The 23461-nt window shown below is 50.5% G+C and overlaps 1 long non-coding RNA gene across 1 annotated transcript in view; it reads left to right on the top strand.

Moving 5' to 3' along the window:
* Positions 1-23461, top strand: part of LOC135227839 (uncharacterized) — an 82311-nt gene continuing 58850 nt past the window's right edge. Inside the window, exons 1-2 of the long non-coding RNA XR_010318029.1 lie at positions 1-9357; positions 14408-14752. This is a non-coding gene — a long non-coding RNA (uncharacterized LOC135227839). The remainder of the gene's footprint in view (positions 9358-14407; positions 14753-23461) is intronic.

The raw sequence follows: 23461 nt of genomic DNA on the forward strand, positions 1-23461 counted from the left end.
ACATCTTTGAATGTGAAACCAATGTGAAATTGTTCACTACAGACGCTTGAATAATCCGCCCCTGCTACCAAAGCAGGGAGGAGAGAAGGCTGGGTGGGGTGGTTGGTTTGGTGCCCTCCCATAGGGGTCCTGGCTGACCTTTTAGCCAAATATTGGCTGAAGGGCTCTTAAAAAGAGAACCAGGGCCCTTGCTTCTTTCTGCATTCCCCTGGGTTGGTGGTTCCCACCGATGGGATCTGTCTGGGGAACAGGAGTGTCCCTGGGTTAGATGGAGTGGGGTGGGTTGGAAACAGAGGGTTTAGATTCTGCTTAATGCAAAGCACCACTGCTCTGTCCTCTACTACCTGGTACTCTTCTAGGCTAAGTCTCACCTGAATGGGACGGCTCCTCCCCATAGTAGGTCACAGGCTCCGTTTTCCAGGGCTCGAAACATTCTCTGTAGAACCATTGAGGTTTGAAGTACTGGTGGAAGCAGGTTGGGGATTGTATCTGGGGCGGGGCCTTGGGCAGGGGCTCCAGGCAGTATTTAATATCTCCTGGGGCTATCTCCTGGCCTTCCAACTTCTGCAAAGCAACGTTGTGCTGCTACTCCCCCATTGTGGGAAGGAAGCCACATTCACCTCTTTGTTCAGAGGGCCATTCTTGCCCTCGTTAATGGGGCAGAGTACGGGAGGTCAGTGGGGGTCCATCTCCCAAAGTGAGAGAGGTCATCAAAAATTCAGAAGGTGCTACCCTAGGAAGATAACTAACTTCTCTGAGCCACAATGTGTAAAATCACTGGGCTATTGAGAGGATCTGAAATAAGGTATCTAGCACAGTGGCTGGCATGTAGATACTTCCCTTACAATATTGAGAACATGTCTGCTGCATCCATGGCACATAGCCCAGTCTTTGTTGACTCCACTCTTCCCTCCTTCTGACCTTACCTGAACCCCAGCCTCTCTGCTCTCTAGCTGTGTTTGTAGAGCCAGCATCTCTTGCTGAGTGGATTTGAGGGCTGTGCTGTTGGAAGAAGAGTAGTCAAGTGGGTGGAGTATTCTGCCTGCAAGAGTAGAGGAAGGAGGAGTGATTAGCCCATTCCAATGATTTTTCTAGGTCTACCCGTTTTTTTTTTTTTTTTTACCCATGGCAGCCTTCCAGTACTCATTACCCCCACTAATGGGACAGGTGGGGTGCTGGTGCTGGTAGACCCAATTTGAGGCTGGATCAGTAAAAACTGGGGAGAAGGTTCTCTGCATTTAAGGGCATATGGCATGTCAAAAGCAGCTATTTTAATGAACATTGCAGATCTTTTGTTTCTTTTTGCCTTGAAAATAGTGCCGAGAGGGGCGGCTTACCGGGAAGATGGTCAGTGGTGGACTCACAGTCAGACGGTCCGGTCTCCAGGTGGCGGCTTACCGGGAAGATGGTCAGTGGTGGACTCACAGTCAGACGGTCCGGTCTCCAGGTGGCGGCTTACCGGGAAGATGGTCAGTGGTGGACTCACAGTCAGACGGTCCGGTCTCCGGGTGGCGGCTTACCGTGAAGATGGTCAGTGGTGGACTCACAGTCAGACGGTCCGGTCTCTGGGTGGCGGCTTACCGGGAAGATGGTCAGTGGTGGACTCACAGTCAGACGGTCCGGTCTCCGGGTGGCGGCTTACCGGGAAGATGGTCAGTGGTGGACTCACAGTCAGACGGTCCGGTCTCCGGGTGGCGGCTTACCGGGAAGATGGTCAGTGGTGGACTCACAGTCAGACGGTCCGGTCTCCGGGTGGCGGCTTACCGGGAAGATGGTCAGTGGTGGACTCACAGTCAGACGGTCTGGTCTCCGGGTGGCGGCTTACCGTGAAGATGGTCAGTGGTGGGCTCACAGTCAGACGGTCCGGTCTCCAGGTGGCGGCTTACCGTGAAGATGGTCAGTGGTGGGCTCACAGTGAGACGGTCCGGTCTCCGGGTGGCGGCTTACCGTGAAGATGGTCAGTGGTGGACTCACAGTCAGACGGTCCGGTCTCCGGGTGGCGGCTTACCGGGAAGATGGTCAGTGGTGGACTCACAGTCAGACGGTCCGGTCTCCGGGTGGCGGCTTACCGGGAAGATGGTCAGTGGTGGACTCACAGTCAGACGGTCCGGTCTCCGGGTGGCGGCTTACCGTGAAGATGGTCAGTGGTGGGCTCACAGTCAGACGGTCCGGTTTCCGGGTGGGAGCGTCTCCTACCCCAGCGCTCGGTGCGGCTGCAGTGGTGCCTGTGTCTCCCAAGGGGCCAAGGAAGGAGGAGTCTGTGGGAGCACTAGGCGGTTAGAGTCTGGTTTTCTCCCAAAGCTGCGTGGATACACCACATGAGACCTGGTGGAAGCCCCTCTAGTTCCTTTGGGAGAGGGAGGAAGGGTGACCCTCTGAGCCGGTGACATTGTGGTTGGTCACAGGCAGAGAGCTCCAGACTCAGCATTTGAGGTTTAGGGCAAGGAGGTGTGACTTGAGAAAGAATGGGATGCTGCTAGTTTAGAAGCAGCTCTTTGGCTGGTGAGGAGCCCTGGTGGTGTAGTGGTTAAGACCTCAGCTGTTAACCAAAAGGTGGGCAGTTCGAATCCACCAGCTGCTCTTTGGAAACCCTATGGGGCAGTTCTACTCTGTCCTAAGGGGTCTGTATGAGTCGTTATCCAAGACAGCAGCAGCTTTTTGGCTGGTAAAGACAATGGACTTTTTGACTGACAGGTGTAAAGTGGAGGAGGAGATGTGTGGGTGTCCTGCAAGATGGAGAAAGTGGGCTGCCAGAGGGCCATTTTACTGACGGTCGGTGTCAAGAGGCTGGGGTTGTAGTGAGGAGTGGATAAATATGCCAGTTTGAGCCCAGGTAATGAGAACTCTAAGGGGAAGCCTGCCTTGGAGCTACTGAGATCTGCCCATGTTCTGAGCAAGAGTAGGACTCAGGGCAGGAAGCATTCTGTGTCTTTCTCTGTCTGCAAACCCTGCGCTAGAGGGAAGAAGCAGAGAGCAGGAGTTTTGGGAGCAGGGAGGGGATGAGAAGGGGGATGCCAGGTAGTGGGGTGACTAGAGGACCCTCACACACAGTCACAGAGCTCACAGAGGTGGCTGAAGGGGGGTGCCATTTTGGGCCTCTGGCTTCCTGGTCAGGCTGGCAATAGTCCTCTGCTCAGCCCTGTCCTCTGTCCCCCCGCTCGTGAGGCAGCCCCTGGGCTTTGGCAGATGGGCATTGGTTCTGAGGTTTGGCATCTTAGGGTGCTGCGGTCCTCCCATTTTGAATGTGAAATGCACTGCAGTGGCTTTGGGAGAGAAAGTGGAGACAGTTATGTCCCTAACAACAGAGACTGCTGTGATGGCAGCTAAGGGAGGGAGTGATTATAGAAGTGCTCAGGCTTCAAGATTCTTGGGATTTGATCCCTGCGCCAGCTGCAAGCTCAACTATAGAGCTCCGTTGTGTGTGGTATATGTGTGTTTGTGTGTGTCCATCCTCTGGCCCTTCAGGGGATATCTGTCTTTTCCTACCCTCATCTCCACTCTCCACCCACCACAGATGCATGCCTGCGTGCACGCCCGCGTGCACACACACACACCAAGTGTTGTCCTGAGACACAAGGTTGAGCCGCATCTTGTCAGCTGTATAGATTTGCCAGTAGCTGACACTCTCTCAGAACCTGGAATCACAAAATAGGAACCTCAGAGTTGGAAGAGACCTTAAAGGTCTTCTATTCACCCCACTTTCCCCACACGAACTAATTTTAAAGTATTTTCCATCAGTTTACTATTTCAACTGCTGTCCCCTTTGGGCCCCATGGAAATGCAGTGCTGATTATATCAATCATAGATTCAAAGTCGGAAAGGGTCTTAAATGAGATCTAATCCTCATATCCACTCCAGTGCTGGCATCTCCTGGCAAATCCCATTTCTGGAAGCACTGCTCCCACCTATGTGTGAACACTTCTGCCCCGTCACTGCCTCCTGAGGTGCATGTATTCCACTTCTGAGCAACTCTAGCTATTTTCAGTTGTGCTTCCCTGTGGCTTCGCAATTTGTCTGGTTTTCCATCTTGAGGTTTTCAAAAACAGATTTACCCCTCTTCTACCTGATAATATTTTAGATGTGTTGGCATGAATTTTGCTTTCTATGTCTTCTTACCTTCTTCCCTTCTTGGGGAAGGTAATAGGAGAGTTTTGTATTTAAGCTTATACAAGAAAGGAAGCAGACCATCTTTTAAGTAATAAAAGGTGGGAAATTAATCTTCATATGGAGAGAGTTTAATTGTGCTATAGACACTTTACATAGAGGGCGTCTTCCCTCCCCTCCACCCCCAGTCCAGCAGCAGAGCCAAGCATGACAACCCATGCCAGAGACTGACACAAGACAAAGAGGTGGGAGGGAAAGGATGAAGAACACTAGTGGGGAGGGAGGTGGCCAGGGAAGCGGATCTATTAGTTAACCTCAGAAGGTGATCTCAAGGTGTGTCCCCAGAGTCATAAATAGAGCTCAGGGACAAACTGAACAGACTAGAAGAACTATTCCTGAATTGCTACCATCAGGCACGCTCTGTGTGGGGTTGGAAGCAGAGACTGTTGGAACAATCGTTGTTTCTGCTTCAATGGCTGACAGTAAGACATTTTTTCCCTCTTGATTGTGGCACTTCTTTCTGTGATCAGGAAGTAATGTCACAGCTATGTTGGCAGTAGAAGAAAGCTGTTGGGTCCATCTGACTCTTTTTTCAGTTCCTTCACCATTCTTTTTATGCATGATTTTGAGACCTGCACTATCTTCTCTGAACTCACTCCAGTTTGTGGTGGTCCTTTTTAAAGTACAGCAACTGATTTGGACCGTAATCAGAGTACAATGGATCTATCACTCCCTCAGTCTTGATATTAAATTTCAATCAATGCGTTTAAGACTGAATTAGCTTTTCCCATTGTACTTGCTGTTGCCGGAAGTCCCCATGTCACCTTTACACACACTGTGAGCCCGTGTCACCCCTCATCTCTTACTTGTGCAGTTGGTGTTTTGAACCCAGTATTTTTTTTATAGTTATAGAGAAAAAGAGGAAGACCCTGAGCGAGGTGGATTGACACAGTGGCTGCAACAATGGGCTCAAACATAACAATGATTGTAAGGATGGCGCAGGAATGGGTGGTGTTTTGTTCTGTTGTGCATAGGGTCACTGTGAGTTGGCACCGACCCAATGGCACGTAACAACAGCAATAATACAGTTACAGCCTAGAAAACCCTATGGGGCAGTTCCACTCTGTGACAGGAGTCGCTATAAGTTGAAAATTGACCTGATGTCACCCAGCAACAGCAAGAGCAATAGTTACTTTTAGCCTTTAGAAAACCCACTTTCTTGTTCTTCTACCATTTCTTAAATGAAAGGTGGTGGGATGGTGGGCCTTGTCCTGGTTTCCTTCGTGCAGGAGAAGAGGAGGCTGGAATGGGGGCTATTTGGGCCCCGTGTCAGTTATCTAGTGCTGCTAAAAAAGAAATACCACAAGTGGATGGCTTTAACAAAAAGAAATTTTTTTCTCTCACAGTCTAGACGGCTAGAAGTTCAAATTCAGGGTGCTAATTCTAGGCGAAGTCCTTTCCCTTGTTCGTTCTGGGGAAAGGTCCTTGTCATCAATCTTCCTCTGGTCTAGGAGCTTCTCAGTTCAGGAACCCCAGCACAGCTTTCTTGGTGGTATGAGGTCCCCTTGCCTCTCTGCTGTCTTCTTTTTTATATCTCAAAAGAGATTGATTTAAGATACAACCTAATCTTGTAGATTGAGTCCTACCTCACTAACATAACTGCCTCTAATCCTGCCTCATTAACATCATAGAGGTAGGATTTCCAACACATAGAAAAATCACGTGGAATCCCAAAATGGTGGATAACCACACAATACTGGGAATTATGGCCTAGCCAAATTGATACTCATTTTTGGGAGACACAATTCAATCCATAACAGGCCATTCTTTCGCCTGAATCAGATTAGCTTGGTCTCATGCTGGAGAGAATTTAGCTTTCGAGTCACAGTTTGGAAGGTGTTTTGGTGTGGATTAATAAGAAAGTATTGACAAAGACAAAGCTACTGCTCAAGTAACAACCTGAGGTGTTGACAGATCCTCAGGGTATGTGGCAGGGTCTAGAAGGGCTCTCTCTGCCAAGTTCTACTTACGAACTCAGAATTGAAACTCCTGCTGCTATTGCCAGTGGAGGATCTGCTTGCCAATCCAGCCTTTCTGTGAGTTTGCTTAGCACTTTGTACGCAACACTTACCACATTACATTGTGGGCTGTGAGGACCTGTGGCCAGGAACTGTCTCTTACTCATTTTCAAATTCCCAGCTCCTGGCCCAAGGCCTGGCACTCCAGACCTAATAGCTACCATTTACTACTGCTACTGTGGGCCTGGGACTCTCCATACACTAATCTCATAAGAACCACAATGTGGATGCTAATTTCTATCTTGTAGATGGGAAAACTGGGGCTAAAGACCCCAGCGCTGCCAAAGCCTACCGATGCTCTTTCTACAAATGAATGAATGAATGAGTCTTGGAGTGGCTACTCTGGGCGAGAGTGGGCTCAATGCCTTCAGAATTACCCCCCTTCCCCCTCCCGCCACAGCTCTTTAGCTGAGGTCTCTAATCCCCTGGGCTAATTGATTGTCATGTCTGCAACAATTAGATGAATGCTTAATTAGCACATGGAACTAACTCTCCAGTCAGATGTTTATGACTGCAGTGGCTCTGCCAGCCAACTCAGGCCCACCACGGGGAGTCTGTGGCTTTTTGGGAACACCATGGACGAAGCATGATTATCCCGGTATTGACAGGGAAGATTGAGGACAGGAGAGTCCTGCTGGCTCATGGAGGAAGGAAATTCAGGATGAAGCCCTTGTCTTCAGGATGCAGCCCAGTCTCCTCAGCATTCTGGCAAGGCCTCTCATGACCAGGGTGATCAGCCCCTTCCCTGCACTATCTGAACTTCTCACTTCCCCTGGTCAAATGGTTTCAGGCCTCCGTGCTTTTCCCAAGCTGATGTTTCAGCCCTCTTCTTCCTCCCACTGGCAAAACCTAAGTCATCCTTCAGGGCGCGGTACAAATGTCATTTCCTTTGTGGATGCTTCCCTGCTCCCTCTCTACCAGCAGAATTAAATCCTTCCTCTTTGGCTCTGTCTCGCAATACTTGTACACACCTGAGTTCTAGCGTAACTCTCTGTACACTACAGTGAACTGTGATGTGTTTTTCTCCCCCCGCCACACTTATTGCTTAGGAAGGGCAGAGACCATAGTCTCCAGCATGCAGCGTGAAGCCGGGTCTGTAGAGGACGCTCAGTAAACACTGAATGCATCTAAATGTTAGGTCAAGGTTCCGTTGCGGGTAAGAACTAAGTGAGTGTGAATTTCCAGAATTCAGTATCTATTTTACAAACGATGTGCAAGTGTAAACAGGGCACTTTTGAAAGCTCAAGAATTTTGTGATCCTTAATTTTCCTTTTCAATATAACCCTGTCCTGACTGGGGAAAAGGAGAATAAAATCCCAGTTTGGCCCCAGCCATGTGCCTGGGAAGAATCTTGGCATTAGGCTGAAGGGAAAGTGGTGGGAGGAGATATGGGACTGAGGCCCAAGGGTCGACCAGCCAGATGACCAGCTCCTGCAAGTGCAGGATGTGACTTCCGGTCTCCAGCAGGGCCTACCCACATGCCTCACAGGCAGGGAGGAGGTACTAGTGGAAGGCAGTGCAGGAAAACCTATCAGAACCAGCCCGGGGTTCTCTTTCCCCACTCATGTCACAAGGCTGTGTGATGTGGGGATGGCTCTGTGGAGTGGGGGTGCTGCTGCTGTCCTGGTCCCCCAGAGGCCAGAGCTGTTGACTCTTGCTGTAGGTGAAGTGACTTGTGCCTTACACATTTGCGCGAACTTTTCTGCATGACAGGGTGTATAGAGATCCCCATTCCTGTGACCCCACTCCCATTGCACAAAAACAATATGGCCCTATCATACCTCTGTACTCAGGAATTCTCAACCCCAATGGATGGAGAAAAGGGGGGCTCCCGAGGGAACTTGCATTAGCCAGGTAACACCACACAGGAAGGAATCAGGAGTCCTGCTACCCTGGGTTTGAATGCTCAGGCTTCTCTTTGTCTCTTAGGTGGTGGTGGTGTGGAGGGGGTGGGCTTGTGAAGTTTCTTAAATTATTGACTTTGTAAGTCAGGCTAGGGAGTCACCTGGGAAGGGAGAACGAAGAGTAGGGTAAAGGGGAGAGAGGTTTTGCAGTCTAGGTAGGCTTTGCTGAGGGCAGAGGCCATACCTGGAGCTATATATACAACGTGACCAGCAGATGAGGCTGCCCTGCTTCTTGGGGACCGGGGATGCTGACTGCTCTGTGTTGCCATCTGCTGGACACATGTGGAGATAGCATCTTCCTCCAATCGTGCTTCCTACCCTTTTGCTGCGTTTGCTCTCCTCCTACCTTCTTTCTGCCCTTGTGCTGAGCATTTCTCCCCAGGATCTGCTTTCTTTCTCGCCAAGCAGGACTATCAACATATCTCTGCTCTGGCCTAGGGCAGGGGACTCTGAATTTCCTCCTGTTTGCTGGCTGTGGTTTTGGGCCAGAGCAGGTTGCTGTCCGTTGTGCTCCCGGGGCTCTCTGGGACCTGAATTTGGCTGTGATTAGAGAGACCTTGAATTTCTCATCCAAACAGGGACACTTCTGAGAATGCAGGCGGGGGAAGGGAGGCAGGCTGCTATTAATAATAATTACAACAGGTGTAAACCAGGATCTTCCCAGGCAAACTGGAAATCGTGGTCACCATAGAGCTGAGGGTCTGCTGGCCTTCTTTGCATCCCTAGGTGAGGCATCAGAGGTGAAGACGGCCAGCAGAGGCTGCTGCAGCCCTAGCTATGTGTGCTGGTCTGCCTGCCTGAGAGAGCTCTGAGAGCTCCCTTTGCCACGCCGCCGCTGGGGAGGAAGAGGGCCAGGAGCACATAACTCCCGGTAAGGTGAAGTTGGTTGTAGTACAGGGCTGGGGTCCCCTGAGGGATGATGGTACCATGGGGCCCGGTTTAGTGGCTTGAGAACAAGGCCATGTGCTCCCTCTAGTCTCTGCTGGGGACACAGCAGGAAGCCCTGGGGCCCAGTTTCTCAAAAGCTCCTCATCATTTCTGGATTAGACTGGGCCTTTCCTGAATCCTTACAATCCTTTTTCCTGCCCCTTCAGGCAAAGACTGGGCCAGTGGGTTCCTGGCACTCCTGCTCCTGCGGCTGCTGCTTCCCAAGGTGGACCAGCAGTTGGATGTATAGGAAGGAGGTTCCTGGGTCAGATCAGGGACACCTGTGCTGGAGGGAACGCAAAGAGTATCTGGCACCTTCTCTGCATGACCTTGCTGACTGATCTGTGAGTGGGGAATGGGGAGCAGCTGTGCAGACCTGTGAAAGAGAAACTTCTAGCTTTCCCTCCTCCTTACTCTGGTAGCGAGACCTCATTTCCTTCTTCTTCATATAGAGGACTTTCTCTCCCTTAGCCCTGAATGCACACTTGGCAGACCCTGCTCCTCAGCAGAGGAAGGAATTTCTGTACCAAGATGGGGTCTTTCCCCCTGCTTTGGCCTGGGGATGACTTTGGTTGCTGAATTGAGTTTGGCCCTCCCCAGGGCTGTGATGGCCTGCTCTGTGGCTGCTTGCACCAGCCCCCCTCTTTCATCTTCTCTCCCTCCTCACCTTAAGGGAGAGGCCAGTACCTGGCTTTGTAGACACCTGCTGACCATCATACCCTAGCTCTTTGTCCTCAGAAAGGGGCGGTACTCTGAGCCAACTGCTGAGAGAGCTGCCCTGCCTGAGCAGGGAATTCTGGAGCAGCAATGGGTATCCAGGGATGCCACAGGGATTGCCATGGCAACATGCAAGGCAATGCCACAATAGCAGTGGGGAGGCTGGAATGGAGCCGCCCCTCTCAGGCAGTAGCTGAATTCCTGGGTGGTGAGAAGAGGGGCTTGAGGGTAAGAGAGAGAGAACCACAGCTGTCCTCTGATATATAGGTAGTGAGGCCTGCCTGTTGCCCATGTTAGTGGAAATCCAACTGTCCCTAATACATCGGTGGAGCACAAGCCTGGGCACAAGGTCTGCTGGGATTTGGAAGATGGTGGTTCCAGAGAGAGGGAAGGGGAATCCAGTTCAGTACATCCAAAGGTTGGCAATGGGTTTTAGACCGCTCCAGCCTGCTTCTCTACCTGGGGGACTCTGAGCCATCAAAGTTAACCTAGATGAGTAACCAGGGAGGAATTACCAGCCTGTAATGTGCTTTCCAACTTTCTCTTGCAAAAAGCAGCCTATTTAGGGGAAGAAGTGAAAGCACTGCTCTTGATCTCTGTGCCACTGAGCCACGTCACCCCTCCCTCCCTGTTGCCTTTGGCCATTCCTCACCTCGTTACCACCTCTCAGTTGGCTGATGGCTGGGTTAGCCCCCCGTCCCAGTGGCGGGTTCTGGGGGAAGGTGGTTGCTGTTGTCTTCTCCAGCCGTGCCCACCTCCCGGCACAGCCCTCAGGAGCGCGGAGCTTGCCAAGTCCAGCGCCCGCCAGCCTCCTCCCCACCCTCCCTCTGCCTGCCAAATCTGACTTTGATTAGCGTGTGGAGGGGGAAGAAAGCAGGAAAATAGAATATTAAAATCTTAATTCAATTTAAAACACTGTCATTCACAGGCGTGCCAAACAGTGAGATGACTAATTATTATGCAAATGAGGCAGATAGAAAAGTGATTAATAATTGCACAAATTAAAAATTATTGTAAACATCCTGTGACGAGCGATAAGTCCAATGGAGAGGCGAGGGCGGTGGGCTGCGGAGGCCATGGTGGAGCCGGCTCCTGCATCCTTATTTCCTCACCATTAGGGGGATTTAATTAGCGCCTGGTGATGGGGCTTGTGCTGCCAGGGGTGGAAGAGTGGGTGGCCCTGCTGGGGCTGTCTGTGCTGGATCGTCGGTCTCTTTCCTGTGCGGCCCCTCTCCTGTTCCTCCTGTTGCCCCATTGCTGGACTGGTGCTGGCTGAGCAGGAGAAGGGGATGATGGGAGGGGAGGTGAGACTGGCCAACTCAAAGCTTCTTAGCTGCTTTCCTCTGGCCTCTTCTTATCTGTTACTTCTGTCGTTTGTGCCCTCAGATCTGGGCTGGGGGTGATGGTGAAGAAGCTCCTGGGTGGGGCACTGGTAGGCAGATTCCTCAGGGTCTAACAGAGGGACACACAGCGTACCTGCAGGGCTAGACGTTTACAGCGAGCATGCACAAGGACACGGTATTGCCCATGGCCTCGTAGTTAACCTGGGTCCATGTTTTCCTGACTCTGGGGGCACAGAGGCACTAAGTCAGTGTCCTGAGCCAGGTGACTTGCCTTTCTCTGTGTTCACCATGGTGTGTACTTCCCACAGACAAGGTGTGCCCATGAGCCACTTTGCTTGGGTTGACTTGATTGCTGCAAGGCCGGTTGGTGCACTGCAGGGTGTGCAGTCATCCTGGGTCCTCTCTGCTGAAGCAGGGCAACAGCTGACTTACTTACCCTCCTTAATAAAGCAGGCTACTAGCCATACCACAGCTGTCTCCTGCCAGACCCTGGAGCTCTGAACCCTGAGCAGGTGCAGATAGGGCTGAGGCGAGGCCTGGGGCAGGTGGCTGATGATGGAAGATCTGACCCATTGCTCTCCGCATGAGTCACCACGGGACTCAGGGAGATGGTCTTTCATGTCCGGAATAAGACTGGGGAAGTCAAGGGCCTGGTGAAGAGCTCTTGCCATTCACAGGGAAATGAGTAAGGAAAATCAAAGCCTTAGAGAAGGCTTCTGGAAGGACTAGGATGGGGAGCTGGCTTTCAAAGGATGAGGAGGACTCAGAAAAGAGGGTGGGAGGTGAAGAATAGGAGGAATAGGGCTATCCAAGCCATATCTTCTGAGGACCCCAGATTTCCTCACTGTTGTTACCACCTATGGCTAAGAAGCTGAGGACTTCACAGGCCAAATGCCTAGCCTGCTTGTCCACGTGTTTCTCTTCCTGAGAATTTGACGCATGATTATTTATTTTTTTTCTTTGCTGAGGGTGTGGGGTTGAGGAAGGGTTCCCTCTGTTTAAGGACTCACACAGTCACCACAGCCAGCATGGGCTAGTGACACCTGTCCCAGTGTACTGTCTTCACTCTGGCCCCAGGATCTTCTTTAGTCTCCTTCTGATTCCTGAAGGAAGACTGTTCTTTCCTCCTGGAACCCCAGGTCCACTCCTCTGACTTCTGGCGGAAGCCTCCCTAGTCTGAACCCCTTTCCTTTACCCGGAGCTTTATCTACAGGTGCTGACCTTCCACAATCTTCTTCCTCCATCTCTTCTTCCTGACCACTCACTACTCTAGCCGTGTGCTGCCTTGAGCCCATCCCGGGTTGTTACTCCGTCCTTTATTTTGCCTTAGGTTTTCCAGGGCTCTTGTGGGGCAGTCAAGGGTGATGGGATGTGGTACTGATTCTATGTGACCTCCGAATCTTTCTTCATTGTTACAAGGGGGAAAATACCACGAACTCCTAGGAGTTTTCACTTATCCTTTCCCACATTCATCCATCCATTCACTCCATCAAGCCATTACTCAGAAAACCTCTGCTCCTTTGTACCAAGTGCTAGGGTTACAGAGATGCAGATGGTCTCAAGGAGCTTAGAGCCTCGCGGGAGACAGACCAAGGAACAGGGTGTGCAGAGGCCCAGAGGAGGGAGAGATGACAGAAGTTTAGAGAATGGCAAGGAGTTTGAGATGACTGGAAGATGGGTTGTGTTGGGGAGCGATAGGGCTGAAGGGGCCTTGTATTCCGCAGAACTTCAATAACATTTTGTGGGCTTGAGGAAGCAGGAAACGGTGTCATGCAGAGGGCAAGCATGACTAGAGGTGTGTTTTGGAAAGGCCATTTCAGCAGCAGTGTGCAGATGGGCAGTGCCTGTCCAGAGACCAGGGACAGCCAAAGAGAAGGCAAATCACAGCAGCCAGAGAGGGATGGGTGGGGGTGGGGCTGGGACAGGGGACTCTGGGGCTCCCTTCCTTCCCTCCTTGCTTTGTTCTCTGCTTTGAATCACAGGAGGAGTCTTGGCTCCTAGGAAAGAAAGGATGGGATTAGGACTAACTGAGTGTCCTGGATTCTTGGACATGCGGCTTTGGCCCTGGGAATGACTGGGCTCTTGGGTGGCTACAGGTGTCAGATCCACCCCCTCCAGGTTCACACATCCACTCTGGTTCCAGATTCTACATCCACTGGCCCACAGACAGCGTCCAGAGGAACCCATTTCCAGGTTTGACCTAAAACTCTGGGCTCGCTCCTGGAGCCTGCCCTCAGCCCTGCCCACATGCCCATGTTCCAGGTTCCGGGTTGTGCATCAGCCTGTCTGCCCCCTCCCTCGTGCTAGCAGTGGGTGTCCCCCCACCCCCATGCTGCCCATGTCAGTGGCCCAAATCTTCTCTCCCTCTGGCTGCATTCTCTGGCATGGGAGACACGCTAAGGTGATTTTAAAAGTACAGATGCAGTGGGTGGGATGGGTGGGTATGGCCAGGCAGGTGGGGAACCCCAGAATTAGACTAGGCCTTACCCTCCTCTAAGGAGTCCTGGTAATGCAGTAGTTAAGCACTAGGCTGCCAAATGAAAGGCCAGGAGTTCGAACCCACTAGGTGCTCCATGGGAGAAAGATAAGGCAATCTGCTTCTGTACAGATTTAAAAAAAAAAAACAGTTGCCAATGAGAGTAGAATTGCCCCTAGGGTTTCCAAGGAGTGACTGGTGGCTTGGAACTGCCAACCTTTTGGTTAGTAGCCAAGCTCTTAACTACTGCACCACCAGGGCACCTAGTAAAGATTACAGCCTTGGAAACCCTATGGGGCAGTTCTACCGGATCCTATAGGGTTGCTATGATTTGGGATTGGCTCGAGGGCAACAGGTTTGGTTTTCTGGCTCCCCCTCCCCCTCCCCCCTCCCCTCCCCCTCCCCCTCCCCCCTCCCCCTCCCCCCTCCCCCTCCCCCTCCCCCCTCCCCCTCCCCCTCCCCCCTCCCCCTCCCCCTCCCCCTCCCCCTCCCCCTCCCCCCTCCCCCTCCCCCCCACCCAGCTGGGTGCTTCTGCTTCTGGCTGTCAATGCTCTTGAGGATGTGGCTGGGAGGGTAGAGAGGTAGAGGACAGGGAGCCAGAAAGGGATGCTGAGGTCTTAAAGTCAGGTGAAGGCACTGGCTGAGGAGCTGGGAAAGCCTGCATCGGACTGGCTGGCTCCCCCACTGTGATGGTTAGGATTGTGTGTCACCTTGGCTGGGCCAGGATTCTCAGGGTTTATATGTGATCACCACCATGATGGGATCTGTTGTGAGTAGCCAATCAGTTGAAAAGGAGTATTCTTGGGTATGTGGCCTGCATCTGAATATAAGTGGACTTTCTGGCTTTTGCCTCACTAGATCCTGCAGCTGCCTTCTGTTCATCTGACTTCTGGTTCTTGGGACTTGAGATAGCAACTTAACCTGCCGATCTTGGAATTCACCAATCTTCACAGCCCGTGAGCAAGTGCCCTGCTGTCTAATCTGCCGACCTTGGGTTCGCCAGCCCCTGCAGCTGTGTGAATCAGGAGAAGCCTTGTGGTCTTGCCTGCCCATCTAGGGATTCATCGATCTTCACAGCTTGTGAACAAGAGCCTTGTTCTCTGATCTGCTGATCTTGGGTTCGCCAGCCCCTGAAGCTATGTGAATCAGGAGATGCCTCTATCCTGATCCATGGACTTGGGACATTCCAACCTCTACAATCACGTAAGCTGTTTCCTTGACATAAATCTCTCTCTATGTGTATTTGGAAACCCTACTGGCATAGTGGTTAAGAGCTACAGCTGGTAACCAAAAGGTTGGTGGTTCAGATCTACCAAGTGATCCTTGGGAACCCTATGGGGCAGTTCTACTCTGTCCTATAGGGTCACCATGAGTTGGAATTGACTCATTGTTTGTTTGTTTGTTTTTGGTATATATATATAATGTATATATATTTAATATATATTTATATGCTTTATTGGTTTTGCTTCTCTAGAGAACCCGGCCAAAGACATTTGGTACTGAGAGTGGCTCTAGAGGAACAAAATTGTAAGGATGAGTTTTCTAAATTGGTTTTCAAGTCTGGTTAGTCCTAAAGATGTTGATGACTCTGCTTCCAGTAGAAAAGAGAGAATCCATGGCATGAGGTAGCAATTCAAATATGCAAAATGTCACCACCAATAGATCAGGTATTTGTGAAAGGCAAGGCTCTGGTGATTGCATATATGATACATTTTTACAATTCCGTCATAATGAGAAGTATAAGGAACCTGGTTGGTTGGTCCTACTTTTGCTAGACAAACTGGTGAAAGAAAGAGATGTACTAAGGGCATAATCGACCTCAAAGTTTCTACTTGTGTTTTGAACGAAAGTGTTATTTCTTGTAGTAACAGAGCTGATATTGCCAAAAGTCAAACCCAGAGTCTTATTATTGTAAGAGTGGCTGAATTACACCAGCTCAACTGCCAACCTTGAGAAGTGTCTGAAGTTAAAGCGAGGGCATTAATTGGGAAGAAACAGGATCCTGAAACTTGGGATGGGGACATATGGGGGTGCTTCTGTTCATGGACTGTCAGTGCTCTTTAGGGTGTAGCTGGCAGGGCAGAGAGGTAGAGGGCAGGGAGCCAGAAAGGGACGCTGAGGTCTTAAAGCTGGGTGAGGGCCCTGCCTGGAGGAGCTTGCATCGGACTGGTCAGCTCCCCCACCAAGGGCTCTGGCCCTGCTCTGCCGGAGCAGCGGGGAAGAGGCGGAGGAAGGGCAACTTCTCCCATGGAGTAGGGAGGGAAAGTTTTCATGCACCTTGGCTCCCCAGCCACCTCCTCCCCACCTCCACCATGGCAGATGCCTTTAAAAGGGATAAAACACTCAATAGGGGGAGAGCAGGTGGGAGAAGGGAGTAAGATGTATGTAAACCTACATGTGACAGACTGATTGGAATGGTAAATGTTCACTTGAAGCTTAATAAAAATTAATTAAAAAAAAAAAAAGGGATAAAACATAGGATTTAGGCAGTTTGGAGACAGAGTGCCTGGGTTCATATCCCTCTCCATTACATACTAGCTTTGTGACCTTGAACATACAGCTTAGGCTGTCTGAACCTCCATTTCCTCATTTATAAAATGAGGCTAATAATGTTACTTACCTGTCACGTAGTAAATGCTAAATTAAAGCAATCCAACATATATGCACTTTTCTGTATGTGTGTTACTGTATATACAATCACAGTTGCATGCCTGTGTGATTACGCATGGACCTTCTCTGAGCTCATCCCCCCATCCCCACCTACCCCTGCCCCTCCCCCTGCCTTAGCTTCTTGTTTTTATTGCCTCCAGAAGAGTGGGTGGGAGGTGAGAGTTCTGCTCTTGACATCTCTGGCTATTCAGGGGGCTAAATGCTGCTCAGAAATTCAGTTCTCAAGATGGAGGTTTTAGCCTAGTTCAGGGAGCCAGAGTCTTGCTGAGGGAAAGGAAAGGGGCCAGGAGGAGGAGGACAGGGAGGGTGAGCCAGGGTGTGGCCAAAGTCCCAGGCTTGTTAGGGCAGCAGAGGCTGGAACCTGGGGTGCTGCCTTCCAGCTCGGGGCTCACAGGTCTGCCTTCACATCTGCCCCTGTCAGTGCCCACACCCTGCTGTCCACATCCGAGAGCTGATGGTGCCTCTGCTAAGGCTGCTGACTGGTGAGTGCTGGCCATTTCTCTGCTGCTTGCCTCCTGGGGAGGTCTTTTGGGGGATAGAAGGGATTTTGGCTATCTCAGGTCATGCTTCTCCTACTGATAAACGAACAAAAAAAAAACCCCAAACCTGTTGAAGTCAAGTCGATTCTGACTCATGATGACCCCACGTGCTCCAGAGTAGAATGCGCCCCGCAGGGTTTTTGGGTTTTGGTTGTAATCTTTATGGAAGCAGATCACCAGACCTTTCTTCTGTGGCACCACTCAGTGAGTTCAAACCACCGACCTTTGGGTTAGTAGTCAAGTGCAAATCGCCCCACCCAAGGACCGTTCCTACTAATAAGGTAGACCCTAACCTAAGCAGGGAAAAATTTGATGAGAATGGGAGACCATTTTGAAGGCTGGATCTCCAATAGGGCGGGTCACTTCATGGAATCTGCGGGTCTGGGGCTACCTCTTTGAGCTCTTAGCGACAGGGTGGCCTCTGGTGAGTTTTCTGCAGGAGAACTTATCACCCCCTCTGCCCGTTCTGATAAGAACCTTCATGGTATGCCATCCTAGCTTGTAGTTGCTGTCTCAGGGTCTAATTATCAAGTGCTTTAACCCCCTTTTTTTTTTTTTCAAACCCTGGTGGCTATGGCTGCAAACCAAACGGTTGGCAGTTTGAATCTGCTAGGCGCTCCTTGGAAATTCTGTGGGGCAGTTCTACTCTGTCCTCTAGGGTCGCTATGAGTCGGAATCGACTTGACGGCATTGTTTTTGTTTTCGTTAGCATGGCCAGCTTGAGGAAGGGGCCTTTTCCTTCAGCATCCTCTCTTATGCTGCTACCCCTCACTCAGTCCACATCTCCACCACCTGCAGGGGTCGGTGGAGGTGGGGAGGAGGGGAAGGGAGATGACCCTTGACCGTGGTGATAACTCTGGTGGCAGTGAATTTGGCTGGGACTAAAAGTCAATAATACTGACATATGCCAGCCACACTTAATTGTCAAATAATAAGGATAATCTGATACAAAAATCACTAAAAATATATGTATTAAAGTCCTCAGATTTGCACCTCCTCCCTGCATCCCCCCCATGTGAAATAAATCTCTCTGCACCTCTTTGACGTCTACTGAGCTTCTCTCAGCTAACGGTATCTTGCAAACACTTGAGTGTTCATCTCCATAGTGTCTGCAGCGTAGTAGCCTGCTCTCCTTGGGGCTGGTTTCCTTTCCCTCCTAGCAAATATCCCTGTGCAGATGGGTCGGAGCATGTGGAGGAATACTGAGAGAAAGAAAAGACAGTGGTCTGAACAGGGTCCTGGGAGAAGGAGTGGGGTCCTGATCACTGCCCTTCTCCCCCTTCTCCACCACCACCCCCCCCACCCCCTGCCAAGTGATGGTGAAAAGAACAGGCTTCTGGGAATGTTTATGGGCTTCTGTTTTTTCTCTTTCTTTTCAATTATAAAGATATCTCAGGTAATTAACTGCTAATAACTTTATTAATTTAAAATGGATCCTCTCCTTCCTGGCCATCTCAGGGAAGACTTAAGCCACAAGGAGTCAACAGATTTGGAGGAAAGAAGATTGGGGGAGGGTGGGGGGGGGGGCAGGCAGAAGAGAAGATGCTGGGTAAGAGGATGTCTGGTGGACAGGAAGAGATGCAGCTATTTGGTCCCGCTTGGTTCCCAGCCAGAACTACAGGCCCACAGAAGAAGCTGCCGGAGCTCCTGATGAGTGCAGGCTCTCGGTGGGCCCTGTGGCCATGGAGGTTCAGGGAGGCTGGAATCCCTTCAGCCCCACTACATTCCCATATAACGTTTCACCATCACATGGGCCAGTCCAGCTTAGGAGTAGAGATCTGTGGGACCTGCCCCAGCATATAAGCCTTTACCATGGTTCAGCGCTCAGCTTAAGGCATCTACCTACTAGGAACTGTCGCTTATCTTTGGGTTTTGAGAAGGGGCTCAGGATTCTGGAATCCTAACCTGCTGAGGATCACTTCTTCCAACACCACCCCTTCTCAACTGCAGAGATGTCAGATATATTCAGAAAGAGAATAAACGTCTCATTCTGGATGGCTTAGACCATTTGTCAAGAGTCAGAAGTTTGGATAAGGTGAAGATCTGTGACCTGTTTCAGTTTAGAAGATTTATATTCATTTATTCATTTGACAAACTTTTCAAGTCTAGCCCAGGTCTAGACTTTAAAATTATATGGTAGACTTTAAAACGAGGTTTCATGACTAGAGTCTGTCAAGTAAACAAATAATTAAAACACCAATTCTGCAGAGCACAGGGAGGAAAATACCTAACTTTGTAGGGTATGGGAAGGTGGCATGGGTGGAAGACCATTCTAGCAGAAGGAACAACATGGAAGTGTGAGAGACCATGGCTGCTGGGGAGATAGGAAGCACTTTGATATGAATGGAGCACAGGGGAAATGTAGGGGTGAGAAGGTGGCAGAAGAGCTGGGAAGAGAAGCAGAGCAGATCACGGAGGGTTGGTAGGACTTCTGAGGGGTTACCTCCCTGGCTCAGAGGGGTAGCCTCATCGGTGGATGACGGGGTGATTCACCAGTCAGCCTCGTCTGGTGTCCTCTTGGACTTGCGACCGAGGGCAAATGCCCCCCTCTAACCTCCTCTTGCTATGCTTCTGCCCTGACTCATGGGAAATTGGCCAGGGCAACTGGGACCGCATCCCATGGCTTGGTGCCCAGGGATGCTCCAGCCTTGTGGCATTAGCTCCCAGAAAGCTTGGCAAGGGGCTCCCCATTCCCCTGCCCTCTTCTTTCCATTTTGAAGAATTGATGTCTAGGTGTGTGGGGAGGAGAGAGGTGAGATTTAGGTAGAAATAGGCTCCCTGGTTTGGCTTCTCCAAGTCTTCTCTTTGTCTTGCTTTTGAGACCATTTTGGAGCATCTGATTCCTGGGTGAGTGTAGGGTGTCTGCCTCTCCTTGGGGAAGCCACTACTCAGAAGCTGGAAATTTCTTCCCAGTGAACTCCTCACTCTGCTGCCCTGTGATGGGTCCCTGGGCTCAGCCTGCAATACCCACCTTTCTCCCCAAATCTTGGCTCCAGGAAGAGGCCTGGGTGGAGGTGGTTGGTGGGCTGACAGTGAGAGGGCATCATCCCTGTCCAGGAAGGACAAGATGTCCTCCAGGAAGCTCAATCTAAGCTTTGGGGCCTGAGGCCATCCTGGGCAGCCTTCTCTCCTAACGGATCTTGTCACCATCACCAGATCCCTTGGCCATCCACAGCGGGCAGAATCATTTGTTTCTGAGTTGGGCTTGAGCAGTCTGAGCCTCCCTTCTCTTGTCCTCTTCCTGCTGTTTCAGGTTTTTTTTTTTAAGACAAACAGCCGCAAAGCTCCATCTTTTAATGAAACTGTTTGATGTTAATTAATTATGCAGCTGCCTCATTTGCATGCACAGACCGTGGCTTCCCAGCTTTCTGCCACCCTCCTCTGCCAAGAGCCCTGTACATGCCTTAGGCAAAACAGAGACATGATAACTCTAGTGTCTGCCCACTTGAAGACAACCCTCCCTGTCGTTCTACCACATCTGGAGGGGAGGCAGAGGCCAGCCCCAAGGCTGACCTGTGCAAGTCACATTTGGGGGCGGGTCACTAGGCTGGAGGCATGTGCCATGAACTCTTGAATCAAGTGAAGAAGACAGACAGGGCCCTTGGCCTTTATTTAGTTCCTTTCTTTCATGTACCAACTGTTTGACCTTAGACAAGGCATTAACCTCTCTGGCTTTAGTTGCCCCTTTTGTGAAATGGGAATGACACTAATATTATCCCAGGGGATCATGTCTTCTCTGTCTTCGTACCCGCAGTGTTGGGTACACTGAAGGTAATAAAGAAGTGGCTTTTTGAATGGTTGGCTGAATCAAATGGTCTCATGAGATCTCTTTAAGATGTTAACTCTAGGATTCTACAGGAGTGCCATTTTTGCCAGGACCCCCAGTTCCACCTGCCCCAAACCAAAGCCCCTCTAACCTCTATCTGGTGGCAGTATTAATGCAGCATCCATTGTGTATAGAATCCTATCCTTTAGGACTATGCAGGACACAGATAACAGACTCTGTTTTGGAGGGAATATTTTGCTGATGGGAAGGGTGGTGGCTGCTGGTGGCTAGCCTACTAAGCCACTGATGGAGTGGTGGGGTCATACCTTGTGCTGGGGCCAGAGCCAGGTCCAAAAATCTGTGCTGCTGAGCCTGAGGCAATAAGTGGCAAAGTCCCTGTGATCATTAAGGTTATGTGTCATCTTGGCTGGGCCATGATTCTCAGTAGTTTGGCAGTCATATAATAACGTGATCACCTCCATGATGAAATTTGATATAATGTGGTCACCTCCATGATGGGATTTGCTGTGAGTAGCCAATCAGTTAAAAGGGAGTTTCTTTGGGAGTGTGGCCTGCATCCAATAAAGGTGGCCTTCCTGGCAAGGCTCGTGGGCTTTTGCTTGCTCTGGATCCTGCAGCTGGCTCCTTTTCATCTGATCTCCACTTCTTGGAACTTGAGCTAGCAGCTTACCTGCGGTCTTGCCTGCCAATCTTGGGATTCGTAGGTCTTTGCAGCCTGTGAGCCAGAGCCCTGTTGTCTGACCTGCTGATCTTGGATTTGCCAGCCCCTGCGGCTACATGAATTAGAAGAAGCTTCCAGCTGACCCACAGATTTGAGATGTTCTAATCTCTACAACTGCGTGAGCCATTTCCTTGATACAAATCTCTCTCTGTATATGTTTATATGTTTTACTGGTTTTGCTTCTCTAGAGAACTCAGCCTAAGACAGCCCCATATCCCTGAAATTCATTTAGGTGCTGGCCGGGACTCTCGCTAGGCCAGGCAGGAGGAATCACACCAACTGGGCTTTGAAAGGTCAAAAGTTCATCCCGACTTACAATGGACTGAACTGAGCTGTCTGTCATAGGTAGGGTGGAAGGTGGGCAGAGGCCTCCAGTCAGTGAACCTCAAGCTTTCTGGGATCAGAGACCCCTCTAGCTATGGATCTTTTTTTTTCATAAAATGTACATGTGCCCTTATAAACCCAAAAGTGCTTTGAGGGACTGTGTAGGGCTACCTAGACCTGAGGTGCAGGACCCCTGTCTGGTCTAAGCAAAGAAATCTAGGTGTTTCAGAAATACCAGAGAGCAGGAGGGACAACAGGTACAATGGGGGCCAGAAAGTCTGCCCAGGGTCTATGTGGACAATATTAGTGTGGCCTCCTGGGAAGGGACAGAACTCACTTTGGGGAGAGGTTTGGCTGGAGTCCAAGTAGTGACCCTGGGAACCAGAGGCCAAGGGGCCTCCTATCTCAGAAACCACAAAAGTTGAAGGAAAAAGGGCCCTGACTTGGCCTTGGGGGCTGAGGTAGGACAGAACTAGGCCCTAAGGAAGAATTCTCCACCCTTATGGTGTTGGGCGAGGTCAGAGGGGGAGCTTGAAGCTGCAGCCTAGAAGCCTCCAGGTGGTGTGTGAGAGGACTGGAGAGGTGTCTGTTAGCCCTAAGGCAAGGAGTCTAGGTAGAGCTGGGGAACTGAGATAAGCCTGTCATCTCACAGTCACTGGGCTTCACCTATTGTCTCATTTAATTTAACCTCCACAACAATGTATGTGACCGGTATCATTATTCCCGTTTTATAATAAGGAGATTGAGATTTAGGACCCAGGTTCATTGAGATGGAGAGGAGGGAAAGCATTGCTAGGGGGAGGGTAGTCACCTGGTAGCCAGACTTGAGCCAAAAGAGAGAGGACAGATGCTTGTGAAGTGAAGGTTTATAACTAATATCTAACTCCAAATCCTATGCTCTTCACCCTGTACCACCAGAGAAGGTGGGCCTTTTTTGGCTGAGTGTGTCTGGAAACCAAAGAAGAGAGACAGTTCGGGGTGTTGGGAAGTGTGCCAAATGGGGAGGCGGGTAAACTGGGGCTTCGTGCTAGTCTGCCCCTACCTTTCTAATTGGTCTTGGGTAAATCACTTTTTCTGTCTGGGCCTCAGTTCCTTAATCTGTAAAGTGGGATAAACCCTCATCTGTCTGTCCATCTATCCATCTGCATGCCTGTCCATCCATCTCTTCAACAACTATTTTTTGAATGCCAGCTCTGTGCTGGGCACTGTATATAGCACTGAGAATACACAGCAGTGACAAAGCTGGCATGTTCCCCTCCCTTGTAGATCTTAGTGTTGATCAGGGAAGAAGAACATTGAATAAGTAATAATAAGACCCAGGGTCGTTTGGAGACGAAGCTAATGAGACACGGTGGGAAAGGGCTTTGTATTACTAAGTACTTTCTTGCTAGGAGTTCTCGTTGCCACAGAGGCTCGGTCCACGCAGCAGCTAGAGAGGCTGTAACCATTGCCTTCAGCTAGTTTAATCCAAAGAAACCTCTATTTTCTCCCCATTTTCCACCTCAACCAAATCCCCAGAGCTGCTACTCCCTCCCTTTTGCTCCTTGCCTCCAGCCCCTGCTGTGCCTTCCCTGCAGGAAGGAAGGGAAGCCTCAGTGATCAGCCACATCCCTGCCCTGGCAGAGGAGTTGGGGGAACTGAGCTGATTGCTGCTAATTAGCAGCACTGAACCTTGGCCAAGCTGGAGAGGCAGATAAAGGGAGGTGTGTGTTTGGGGTATATATGGATGGTTCTGTGCACGGTGTCATAGTCCCAGGATTCTTCAGGGACAAGTCCTGAGGTAACACCCTCTTTCATGCCACCCCTTTGCTCTGCCCAGCCAACCTTACCCATGAATGCTCAGTGGAGAGGGTAGAGCTATGGTGGCAGAA

This window comes from Loxodonta africana, chromosome 15 (assembly GCF_030014295.1).
Source record: "Loxodonta africana isolate mLoxAfr1 chromosome 15, mLoxAfr1.hap2, whole genome shotgun sequence".
NCBI lineage: Eukaryota > Metazoa > Chordata > Mammalia > Proboscidea > Elephantidae > Loxodonta > Loxodonta africana.